General features: G+C 48.2%; 1 protein-coding gene across 1 annotated transcript in view; it reads right to left on the reverse strand.

Moving 5' to 3' along the window:
• Nucleotides 1–11,655, reverse strand: part of SLC27A4 (solute carrier family 27 member 4) — a 131,392-nt gene extending 119,737 nt beyond the window's left edge. Inside the window, exon 1 of the mRNA XM_068248577.1 lies at nucleotides 11,403–11,655. The gene's annotated coding sequence lies outside the window, so the exon portion shown is untranslated. The remainder of the gene's footprint in view (nucleotides 1–11,402) is intronic.
• Nucleotides 11,656–12,872: the final 1,217 nt, after the last annotated feature.

Consider the following 12,872-nt stretch of genomic DNA (forward strand, 5'->3'; position numbering starts at 1 on the left):
CAATTTTGTTGATTAAAAGTATGTAACATGAAATTCGTCTCTTAACTGCCAACGCTTAGGAATTTTACAAGACAGCTGAAGTGAGAAGGATATGTAGACTACTATATTTATTCCCTTTAGACTAAAACTAGTCCTTGGTAAGAGTACTTGTAAAAGGTACAAACCGGAACAAAGAACATCTATCAGGCCCTAGGCAATGTAAGTGTGGGTACATGTAAGAATGATGTGCAGGTACTCTGCAGGGGAATGAGGAGATTGTAAACAGACAGCACCTCTGTGTTCAATGTGGACAGCATTCTCAGTGGATTCCCTGCAGCTCTGTGGGGAGTGCATATGTAGAGTATAGTACTACTGTGTAACAAAGTAAACCTGAGACAGATGAAATTAAAGTTTTATACATACCTGGGGCTTCCTCCAGCTGCCTTCAGGATAATCAGTCCCTCTATGTCCTCCTCCACCACCTGGATCTTCTGCTATGAGTCCAGGTACTTGAGCCAGTCGGGCGTAGTGCGCATGCACACACTCCGCCGCCAGGAGCATACTACACCTGTGCAGCACTATTGCGCAGGTGCAGAATGTTCCTGGCTGTGGGAGCGGCATGCGGCCGGACAGCGCTGACTGGCTGAATTACCAGGACTCATAGCAGAAGATCCGGGTGGTGGAGGACAGCGAGGGACTGATTAGCCTGAAGGGGGCTGGAGGACAAGTAACTAATTTTGACTGGTTTATTTCATTTTTGTGGACTAAGCACAGCTATTACTGTATATATACTGTATATATACATTATTTTTAATGACTATTATCTGAGAAATAGAACATTTTATCATATTTTCTATTTCAATTACAGTTACAAATTCATTAGGAGTCGGAGTCGGTGCATTTTTTCCCGACTCCGACTCCAGGCACCCAAAATTGCCCGACTCCGACTCCACAGCCCTGTATTTACCTGAAGCTTGCTCCCCCCCTTCCTGTAGGCTTTCATGCCCTTCATTCTCCCAGAGTGTGACCCAGTAAATTCCCCGAATGGCCCAGTCATGCTCCACTGTGCATGAGCAGTCCCAGCCACATGCTTCCCCCAATCGCATTCTGTGCATGCTTCCAGTAGAATGGAGCAGCCCGGAAGGATGGTGTGGGATCCCGCAGCCTACACAGGCCTTTGGTGCTGGCGTGGGCAGGACCCAGGCCATTTAAGTAAAGTTCAGCTACAGAGAGTGGACACGCAGTGGTGGTAAATCTGGCTTCCCTCCATCATTAAGCCCGGATCTGATGTCCCCTTCGCTGTGTGCATCCGAGGGGACTTGCAGGCAGGGCCGGATTCACCATAAGGCACTTTAGGCACGTGCCTACAGGCGCCAGATGATAGAAAGACAGTTCACTCTGCTCTTCGAGTGCCTTCCTCCCTCCTTCCCTATGCAACTCAATACTGAGGGTACCTCTGGCTACCTAATAGTAGGGCGCCTGTAGCTACCCATGATGACAAGGGAAGTAAGGGAGAAGTGACTGCTGGGAAAGCCAGCACACTTGTGTTGCGACCTGGTGGGGGTCCATGGAAGGCGAGGTCTAGGGTGTCAGGACATCAGTGCCTATAGGCTCCTGTGACAAATCTGGGCCTGCTTGCAGGGAACAAAACATAAGATTGGAGAGCTGTTGTAGATGTGTATACACCAGTTTGGTATTCCCGCCCACTACTTTTCAAGAAACTGATCTCACTCTAAGGCCTGGTTCACACTAGCGTTTTGTGTGAAACCGGGCCGTACGTCCGGGTGGCCGTTCGCATCCCTCAGGATCCGGTCAGGTTGCAAACAAAAAAGTATCAGTTCGGCATCCGGAAAGTAACACTTCCGGATTGCCGATACTGTACTTTAAACAGGCACAGCAGCAGAGACAGGCATGGGGAGAGTGGGGGCCCCCTATCTGTCCATGCCTGGACCCCCCATGTGGCAAAGGACAGGTGCCGTAAGCACCCGTTCCTATTGCCAGTGTGATGAGAAACTTCCATTCCTCATCACTTCCTATGGTGCGGGGAAAATGGTCAGGTTCAGGGTCAGGTGCGGCGGCCGGAGCTGCGTTCCGGAAAAATGCTGCATGTTGGAAAAATCCTGAACGCAGCCCGGACCCGGATCCTGACAGACGGACGGGTGTGAATAGATACATTGATTAACAATGTATCTATTCACATCCGGGTCCGTTTGTACAGTATACGGTGCGTTCCGGTCCAGGGAAACCGGACCTGGAACGCTAGTGTGAATCGGGCCTACTAGCAGAGCAGGCTTCAGCTGAAGCTGTACTGTGTGGAGTCAGACCTCCAGCAGCCAGCCCTTTCTCATCTGAGGAACAATGCAAGCATCTCTGCCAGGTGCTGCAGGAACACTGCCTGCTGTATCCGTGAGCCACAACACGGCTCAGCAACCATTTTTCATCTGCTTTGTGTACCAAACACTCATTCTGGCCCCTCTGTGCAATGCTGAATAGCCACACTGCGCATAACTTGTTAAATATGACTTTGGTGTTCTCCTAATTGTCAGGAACACAGCAACTCTCAATAACTTACCACTGGACTCATACAGTTACAGTGGAGGAAATCATTATTTGACCCCTCACTGATTTTGTAAGTTTGTCCAATGACAAAGAAAGTGCCGGCTGCTTACCTGGTAGCAGTGTTCCGGCGAGTCCTCCAGGACGGCCCTCCTGAGATTGTGTGAGTCTCCCCTCCCAAGTCGGAAACACCTGACAAGAATTTAAATAACAATTAGTATAAATCCCACCTCCTCACAATCTCCCTCAGTTTAATGAAGAGAACCGAGTCCACCAACCACTATCACATCAATAATAATATAATATAATAGGGTCGGGAACTTAGGCGGCCGTCCTGGAGGACTCGCCGGAACACTGCTACCAGGTAAGCAGCCGGCACTTCCTCCCTACGTCCTCCAGGACGGCCCTCCTGAGATTTAGCGAGAAATTTACCTTAGGGTGGGATAACAGCTTGAAGAACCTTGCGGCCAAAGGCCTGGTCCTGACTGGAAAGCACTTCCACTCTGTAGTGTTTGATGAATGTCGAGTGGCTGGACCAGGTTGCGGCTCGGCATATCTGATCCAGGGAGGCTCCCGACCTTTCCGCCCATGACGTTGACAGTGATCTGGTCGAGTGTGCTGTAATGTGGTCAGGCACCTGCGAGCCGAGGTAATAGCCACCAAGAAAGCTACCTTCAGTGTGAGAAACTTTAATGGAACTGAATCTAACGGTTCAAATTTGTCAGAGGTTAAAAAATCCAGCACCAATGACAAATCCCAAGGAGGGATCAATTTCTGAGGAACCGGCTGAGAACGTTCTACCGATTTCAAAAAAATTTTTACGTAAATATGCGCGGATAACCGCCTGGAAAGAAAAATGGAGAGAGCTGATACCTGAGCTCTAAGGGTACTAACAGTTAACCCTAACTTAACCCCCTTCTGCAAAAATTGAAGATATATTATTTGACCTGGTAACATTCTTCTGTTTCCAGGCCGAGAAAGTGTACCAAACCCTATTGTACTTCTTCCTAGTAGCTGGCTTCCTACAGGCTAACAGAGTTTTATTCACGTCACCCGAAAACCCCTGACTCCTCAACATCTGCTCCTCAGGATCCACGCAGTGAGGTTCAGGAACTTTGGATTCGGGTGGACCTGTCCGTTTTGCAACAGTATGTCCGGTCTGTATTGAAGATGCCAAGGACCCCGCATTATTAGGGACTGTAGGAGAGGGAACCAGGCTCTTCTCGGCCACCAAGGAGCAACCAGTATAACTTCCGCCCTTTCTGACTGGATCTTCCTGAGAACTCTCGGTATCAATTTGAACGGGGGAAATGCGTAAAGCAAACCCTCCGGCCAAGGGATCGACAGGCCGTCTATCCTGCCCGTTGAAGCAGAAGGATCTAGGGTACAGAAATCTTCCACTTTTGCATTTTCTGGATTTGCAAAAAGATCGAGTGTCGGGACTCCCCAACACTCTGATCTCCCGGAATGTCTCCGGATTGAGTTCCCATTCCGAATCCTCCACTAGGTGTCTGCTTAGGGAATCTGCCCACCTGTTGTGGACACCGCAAATGTGGACTGCTGACAAGGACTCTAGATTCGTCTCTGACCATGTCATGATTTGGTATGTCAGCTCCTGAAGATCCGGCACTCTCGTGCCCCCCTGCTTCCTGACATAGCAAACCGAGACGAAGTTGTCCGAAAATATCAGAACCTCCGAGTTGGAGACTATTGGAAGAAGGGCCTGTAAACCTAGCAGAATCGCTTTGAGTTCTCTGTAATTTGATGACATGTGGGACATCTGCTGGTCCCACACCCCCTGAGCCTGATGACCTAGGCAGTGAGCCCCCCAGCCCCAAGCGCTGGCATCTGTGTACAATTTTAGCGGAATTTCCTGGGTCCACCTGCGACCCTGATTCAAATTGGGCAGGTGAGTCCACCAGCAAAGGGAATCTGTCACCTCCTCTGGCACAGTCACCGACACATCCAGTGATCGATGATCCCTGTTCCAGTTTGTCAAAACCCAGGTCTGAAGTCTCCGAGTATGGGCCTGGGCCCATTCCACCGCCGGAATGGCAGATGACATCAGACCCAGGACCGACACCAACTTGCGCAGGGAAACTTGAGGATTCAACCTCAATTCCTGAGCCTCTGCTATCAACCTGTCCACCTTTGGCTCTGGCAAAAAGACACGTCTGACCGTCGTGTCCCATTTGAGACCTAAGAAAATTAAGCTTTGAACTGGATTCAAGTGAGACTTCTCCGAGCTCACTATCCATCCTAGTCTGTGAAACAGCTGCAAAGAAAAACCTAGCTCCTTCTGTAAGGCTTCTCGCATCTCTGCCATAAAAAGAAAGTCGTCTAAATAAGGAAGAACCCTTACATTGTGGAGATGTAGAAAACACATGACCTCCGCCACCACTTTCGTAAATATCCGTGGGGCCGACGATATTCCGAATGGGAGAGCCCGATATTGAGAATGGCATATCGATTCTCCCATTCGAACCGCGAATCTCAAAAATTTCTGAAAGAGAGGATGAATAGGGATGTGGAGGTAAGCATCCTCCAGATCCACCGTAGCAAGAAAAGCTCCTGGAGACATCAGGTTGCGGACCGATGCAATGCTTTCCATCCGGAAACTCTTCTCCACAATGTAAGGGTTCAAGGGTTTCAAATTCAGAATCATTCGAAATTTCCCCGACTGCTTCTGAATCAAAAATACCGTCGAGTAAAACCCCTTCCCCTGATCCAGCCTTGGGACTGGCTGAATAACCTTCTTGAGGAGAAGAGAAGAGACTGACTCGATCAGTGCTGCCGCTCTGACCTGATCCCTGGGGATCGGTGTAACCACAAACCAGGGGGGGGGGGGGGGGGGGGGGAAGATACAAACTCTATCCTGTACCCCTGTTGAATTAAGCTCAGGATAAACTCGCTCTTTGAAATTTCTCGCCATGCTGGCACAAAGTAGCGTAGTCTTCCCCCCACCGGAATTTGTCCGTCATTTTGCGGATTTTGCTGTGGCGGAGTTTTGCTGAGACCTGTTGAACAAGAATGGTCTACCTCTGCCTGCGTTGTAAGTCCATCTCTTATTCTGTCTCTGCCCTTCTGACCGCCTATGTTCCTGTCTGAAGAAGGGCTTCTTGCTCTGAAAGGGCCGCTTCTCCTTTTTCTCCGGAAATTTCCTGGCTCTATTGGAGGATCTTTCTAAGACGGAATCTAAATCGCTCCCAAATAACAGATTACCATGGAACGCCATTCCACAAAGTTTCTGTTTGGAAGTCACATCCCCCTCCCAAGTATTTAACCAAACGGCTCTGCGAGCCGAGTTGATTAATGCTGCCGTTTTAGCCGCAGCCCTAAGACTCTCCGTGGCTGCATCCGCTAAGAATGCTACCGATTTAATTATAACCGGTAAACTTTCCAGGATCCTTGCATGCGGTGTGCCATCCTCCAAACGTTCTTGGAGTCCCCGAATCCACTTATCGAGATTGCGGGCTACACATACGGAGGAAATGGCCGGCTTAAAGGAAAACGATGTTGAGTCCCAAGCTCTCTTAAAGAAGGGCCTCAGCCTTCCTGTCCATTGGGTCCTTTAAGGCTCCCATATCCTCAAACGATAAATCCGTATCTTTTGAGCACTGGGAGAGCGGGGCATCTAGTCGTGGACACTTAAATAATGATTCATGCTCCTCAATATTAAAGGGAAAACGACGCTTGAAGGATCTCGGTACAAAAAGCCTACCTTCAGGATCCTTCCACTGGGCAGAAATAACACTCTTGATTGCTCTATGAATTGTGAAGACTAGACCTCCCCGATCCTCTAACCCCCTATAGATGTCATCCTGAGGAGTAGAGGATGATCTAGGCTGTTCAATCTGTTCTGAATCATATACCGCCTTCAAGAGCTCTAAGGTGTCTTCAGCTTCAAACAAATACCTAGGTATCTTGGCCCCCCCCAAACCTGAATGGTCTGATTCGACCAGCTCTCCCTCCTCAGATATTTCTTCCACAGACAAGGGAGAGGTATCTGTGATTCTCCCCGACTGTGAGGTTCCTGCCCTGACAGGAACCTCTGGAAGTATAGGTACAGGAAGAGCCTGGACTAGGGGAACAGGATTGGACTGGGGAACCTGGCCCTGGGAGGTAACTACCGCTGGCTGAGCAGTGACCACTGGAGGCACGGCCAGGTGCCTGAGATACCAGACCCATTTGTACCGGGCAAGGAGGTAGTGCAGCTCTAAATGCAGAAAAAGTAGTAGCTAGCTCCTGCTTCACTGACTTCATCAAGTCTAATAATGCTACCGTAGTGCTTTCTGGCCTAGGGGTATGTGTCTATACATAAAGTCTTGGTAGTCCCTTCAGGTAGCCTGCAACCACATTTAGCACACTTAACAGATTTTCCTGCGCTCTTAAGTGGTTTCGGCTGCTGCCCCGCCTCCTCCGAGCCAGCCGGAGATGTCTTTTGTGTCTCTGGAGCGGGCTCTGTTGACTGCTCCATAGCCCCTGCAGAGTGACACTGCCTCCGTGCAGTGTATCAGGCGTGCTGGGTGGTCCGTTACTTTCGCTGTAGGCGGCACCAGATCAGGCAAGCGTGGTCCTTCTGGCGTGCTGAGCCTGGCCGGAACGCAAAGCCGACCTGTGTGCTCGGGGCCGCCTCTAATACATGCGACCACACTTCCGCCTTGCGTCGCATCCTCTCCGCATCACTTCCGGCGTGCTCCAACCCATCTCCGTAAAGTTGATGCGGAAACGCCATACAGCGTGCACCCAGCCGCCAACGGACAGTCCGAGCAGTGGCCATGAAGAAATCCTCCGATCTCCTCACTCCAACAAGTGAAAAAGAGGTATGGCTGCCCCCACATCCACCAGCTAGGTCGCACCCAGTGCTGACCTAAACTGCTCCTCTATCCATACTTCTTACAGAAATCCTGGCCTTACTAGTGGGTGCCAACAGGCTCCCCCACCACCAGGAACGCATCCAAGGTGCTTCCGTGACGAGTCCAGGAAACAAACAAAAAACTGGGGGAGATTGTGAGGAGGTGGGATTTATACTAATTGTTATTTAAATTCTTGTCAGGTGTTTCCGACTTGGGAGGGGAGACTCACACAATCTCAGGAGGGCCGTCCTGGAGGACGTAGGGAGGAATGAAAAGTCTCAGAACAGTATCATTTCAATGGTAGGTTTATTTTAACAGTGGCAGATAGCACATCAAAAGGAAAATCGAAAAAAATAACCTTAAATAAAAGATAGCAACTGATTTGCATTTCATTGAGTGAAATAAGTTTTTGAACCCTCTAACAATAAAAGACTTAAAGAGAGTCTGAAGCGAGAATAAATCTCGCTTCAGACCTCATAAATAGCAGGGGCACGTGTGCCCCTGCTAAAACGCCGCTATAGCGCGGCTTAACGGGGGTCCCTTCACCCCCAAATCCCCCTCGATACACCCGGGGAGCGCTTCCTGGTTGGGGCAGGGCTAACCGCCGCAGCCCTGCCCCACGCGCGTCTGTCAGCGCGTATCTCCGCCTCTCCCCCGCCCCTCTCAGTCTTCCTTCACTGAGAGGGGCGGGGGAGAGGCGGCGAGGCGCCGCTGACAGACGCGACTGGAGGCAGGGCTGCAGCCGTTAGCCCTGCCTCCAGGAAGGGAAATTCTGCGACCTTTTTACGACACACTTTTGCGGGGGGGTGGGTTGGGGGTGAAGGGACCCCCGTTTAGCCGCGGGATAGCGGCGTTTTAGCAGGGGCACACGTGCCCCTGCTATTTATGAGCTCTGAAGCGAGATTTATTCTCGCTTCAGAGTCTCTTTAATACTTAGTGGAAAAACCCTTGTTTGCAAGCACAGAGGTCAAACGTTTCTTGTAATTGATGACCAAGTTTGCACACATTTTAGGAGGAATGTTGGTCCACTCCTCTTTGCAGATCATCTCTAAATCCCTAAGGTTTCCAGGCTGTCTCTGTGCAACTCTGAGCTGGCGCTCCCTCCATAGGTTTTCTATTGGATTAAAGGGATACTGTAGGGGGTCGGGGGAAAATGAGTTGAACTTACCCGGGGCTTCTAACAGTCCCCCGCAGACATCATGCGCCCGCGCAGCCACTCACCGATGCTCCGGCCCCGCCTCCGGTTCACTTCTGGAATTTCCGACTTTAAAGTCAGAAAACCACTGCGCCTGTGTTGCCATGTCCTCAGTCCCGCTGATGTCACCAGGAGCGTACTGCGCAGACACAGACCATACTGGGATTGTACTATACATTCCTGGTGACATCAGTGGGATCAAGGACACGGCAACGCATGCGCAGTGGTTTTCTGACTTTAAAGTCGGAAATTCCAGAAGTGAACCGGAGGCGGGGCCGGAGCATCGGTGAGTGGCTGCGCAGGCAAAGGATGTCTGCGGGGGACCATTAGAAGCCCCGGGTAAGTTCAACCCATTTTCCCCCAACCCCCCTACAGTATCCCTTTAAGGTCCGGAGACTGACTAGGCCACTCCATGACCTTAATGTGCTTCTTCTTGAGCCACTCCTTTGTTGCCTTTGCTGTAGGTTTTGGGTCATTGTCGTGCTGGAACACCCATCCACGACCCATTTTCAGTTTCCTGGCAGAGGTAAGGAGGTTGTCGTTCAGGATTTCACGATACATGGCTCCGTCCATTTTCCCGTTAATGCGATTAAGTTGTCCTGTGCCCTTAGCAGAAAAACACCCCCAAAGCAAAATGTTTCCACCCCCATGCTTGACGGTGGGGACGGTGTTTTGGGGGTCATAGGCAGCATTTTTCTTCCTCCAAACACAGCGAGTTGAGTTAATGCCAAAGAGCTCTATTTTGGTCTCATCAGACCACAGCACCTTCTCCCAGTCACTCACAGAATCAGTCAGGTGTTCATTGGCAAACTTCAGACGGGCCTGCACATGTGCCTTCTTGAGCAGGGGGACCTTGCGAGCCCTGCAGGATTTTAATCCATTGCGGTGTAATGTGTTTCCAATGGTTTTCTTGGTGACTGTGGTCCCTGCTAATTTGAGGTCATTCACTAACTCCTCCCGTGTAGTTCTAGGATGCTTTTTCACCTTTCTCAGAACTATTGAAACCCCACGAGGTGAGATCTTGCGTGGAGCCCCAGAGCGAGGTCGATTGATGGCCATTTTGTGCTCCTTCCATTTTCGAACAATTGCACCAACAGTTGTCACCTTCTCTCCCAGCTTCTTGCTAATGGTTTTGTAGCCCATTCCAGCCTTGTGCAGGTCTACAATTTTGTCTCTGACATCCTTGGACAGCTCTTTGGTCTTTCCCATGTTGGAGAGTTTGGAGTCTGCTTGATTGATTGATTCTGTGGACAGGTGTCTTTTATACAGGTGACTAGTTAAGACAGGTGTCCTTAATGAGGGTGACTAATTGAGTAGAAGTGTCTAACCACTCTGTGGGAGCCAGAACTCTTAATGGTTGGTAGGGGTTCAAAAACTTATTTCACTCAATGAAATGCAAATCAATTGCTCTTTTATTTAAGGTTATTTTTTCGATTTTCCTTTTGATGTGCTATCTGACACTGTTAAAATAAACCTACCATTGAAATGATACTGTTCTGAGACTTCTCGTTTCTTTGTCATTGGACAAACTTACAAAATCAGTGAGGGGTCAAATAATTATTTCCTCCACTGTATAGTCAAGTCTAACAGGCCAGGGCAAATATGAAGGAATAACAGACATACAATAAATATAAAATTAGTGTCATATGTACCGTATAACCATGAAAATCTTGTATATACTGTATCTGGTGGATAATATATACCAGATGTAAATATGACATATGACAAAATGGCAATGTCTTCCTATTATTGATGAACAACTTGCCTGCACATATTTAATGCAATTTACGTACCAGTATATCCTAATGAGTGATATTTGTAATGTAATAATATATGAGGTGTAGCATTATATTTTGAACAGAGGGCTAAGGGAAAAAGCTTGATATATGTCTAATGATCTATGGTCATCTGGTATACATACTGTACCAAGACAAATGGCATCTATATGGCCACAGAGGGCATTGGGGTATGATGCATTCTTTTTGGAACATAGAGGAACTCCGCATATACATTCAGGTGATTAATGACCCATCAATATTCCATATATAGGATGATGAATATCACTGGTATGGTACAATATTAAGTAGTATGTGGACAATGGATGGCTATACATGCATAAATGTATAGCTATTAAATGACCCGTGAATATACAATACACACAATGACGTACAGTATAGCATTTGTGAGTATTACATTCATATAGATGGTAATAAGTGGAGCAAAGAGATCTATGCATACATGTAGCAACCTGTGCAGAACTGGTATGTACACTGGGACAACTAAATAATATAAGTAGTATTCTTTAGGCAGGATATACATAACATGTGCATACACATACATGCAGTGACCTGTACATTTCTGGTATGTGCCTAGATAAATCGCTGCAGCACATGCAATCCTATGGGATTTCTCACATTGCAGCGATTGCGGCACAATTGTGATTTTCAGCAATCGCAAACCTGCTGCCGCATGCATTTTTTCAGGTTATTGCGTTGGGATTCTCATTCACTGTGATCACTTTATTGCGGTCATGTTTTGCAAATCTGAGTGTGAATTGGGACCAAAGGCTGTATGGAAGGGCATTAAGAATAAATGGATAGGATTGTATAGACAGAATGCATAGAAAAGATGTAGGATGAATGCCATGTGAAGCATAAAGTGCTATGCACACATATATACATGTGGATCTGTGCAGATTCATTATGCACAATGAAGACTGGTATAAAGCTGTAAGGACATATAGGATACATGGGCTTTCTATAGGCTGACTTCACACATTCAAGTTGCTATGACCAGTCACTCTTCCACACACTAACCTTAGACACCAAGGCGACCTATCACGATGCTCCCCTATCCTCTTCCCGGCACGCGACTCTGACCTCCCTCCTCGCCGGTGCTTTCAGGCTTTCCGGGAGCGCCCTGTCACAGCCGCTTCACAGAACCCCGCCCCTTGCCTGGCTCTCTGCTCCGCCCAGAGGAATCCCGGGGAAGGAATGTTTTACGTCCAATACGTTTTCTTCCTTCAAGCTGTGAACCGCTGGGCGCCGCTGTGGAGCGCAATGAGCTGATATCACCTGACTTAGCCTGCTGCAAATCTACAGCAGATGAGGGAGTGAGGAGATGACGACAGAATCATGTGACTGGGCTGAGGCGAGCTTCACGTGAGTCTGTCACAGTCACAGTGGCTGCAGTGGCGTGGCGTGCTGTGGAGAGCGTTAAAGCCAGTCAGACTCACACTGTAGTAAAACTAAAAGGGGAACTGTCTGTCAGGATTTTAAGCAGTGGAGGAAAATTACGTCTTACTATTGTAAATATAATATGGAAACATAATAAAAGACGTCTGCTGAAAGACTGCTCTGTACATAATAATACCTCCCAACTTTTTAAGATGAGAAAGCCACGCCCCTGCCACACCTTTAATCACGCCCCCAGCACACCCCTAGTCACACATACCATTAAAAAAAATTATTTTATATTTAAAAACACACTGGTCCTTTCTATCCTGGTTCATTTTCCTTCATATGTTGGCGATGTGGTGTGCGCAGCGCACCACGCCGAAAAACGGAGGGGGGGCTATATGCACGGCACGCCAAAAAATGGGCGTGGTCATGACATTGTATGGGCGGAGCTAACATAATGATGTAACAGCGAGGCATAAGAAAGCAGTGTTTACGCCATGATGTGGTCAAACGAGGTTTCGCATCATGGGTGTGCAGAAACTGTGTGATGCTATTTAATAGTATACCGTAACCCCAAAGCAGCAAACATAGCCAACTATGACCATTAAATAATAAATGTAGTAACAGCTACCCCAGACACCAGAAAATAAACGCAATGTGGGCAACATGTCAGCACAAAATAAACGCAATGGGGGCAACATGTCAGCACAAAATAAACGCATTGTGGGCAACATGTCAGCATAAAATAAACGCATTGCGGGCAACATTTCAGCACAAAATAAACGCATTGCGGGCAACATTTCAGCACAAAATAAACTATTTGCGGGCAACATTTCAGCACAAAATAAACGCATTGCGGGAAATGTGTCAGCACAAAATAAACGCATTGAGGGCAACATGTCAGCACAAAATAAACGCATTTCGCGCAACATGTCAGCACAAAATAAACGCATTGCGGGCAACATGTCAGCACAAAATAAACGCAATAGGGGCAACATGTCAGCACAAAATAAACGCATTGCGGGCAACATGTCAGCACAAAATAAACGCATTGCGGGCAACATTTCAGCACAAAATAAACGCATTGCGGGCAACATGTCAGCACAA

Source organism: Hyperolius riggenbachi, chromosome 8 (genome assembly GCF_040937935.1).
Source record: "Hyperolius riggenbachi isolate aHypRig1 chromosome 8, aHypRig1.pri, whole genome shotgun sequence".
Classification (NCBI taxonomy): Eukaryota; Metazoa; Chordata; class Amphibia; order Anura; family Hyperoliidae; genus Hyperolius; species Hyperolius riggenbachi.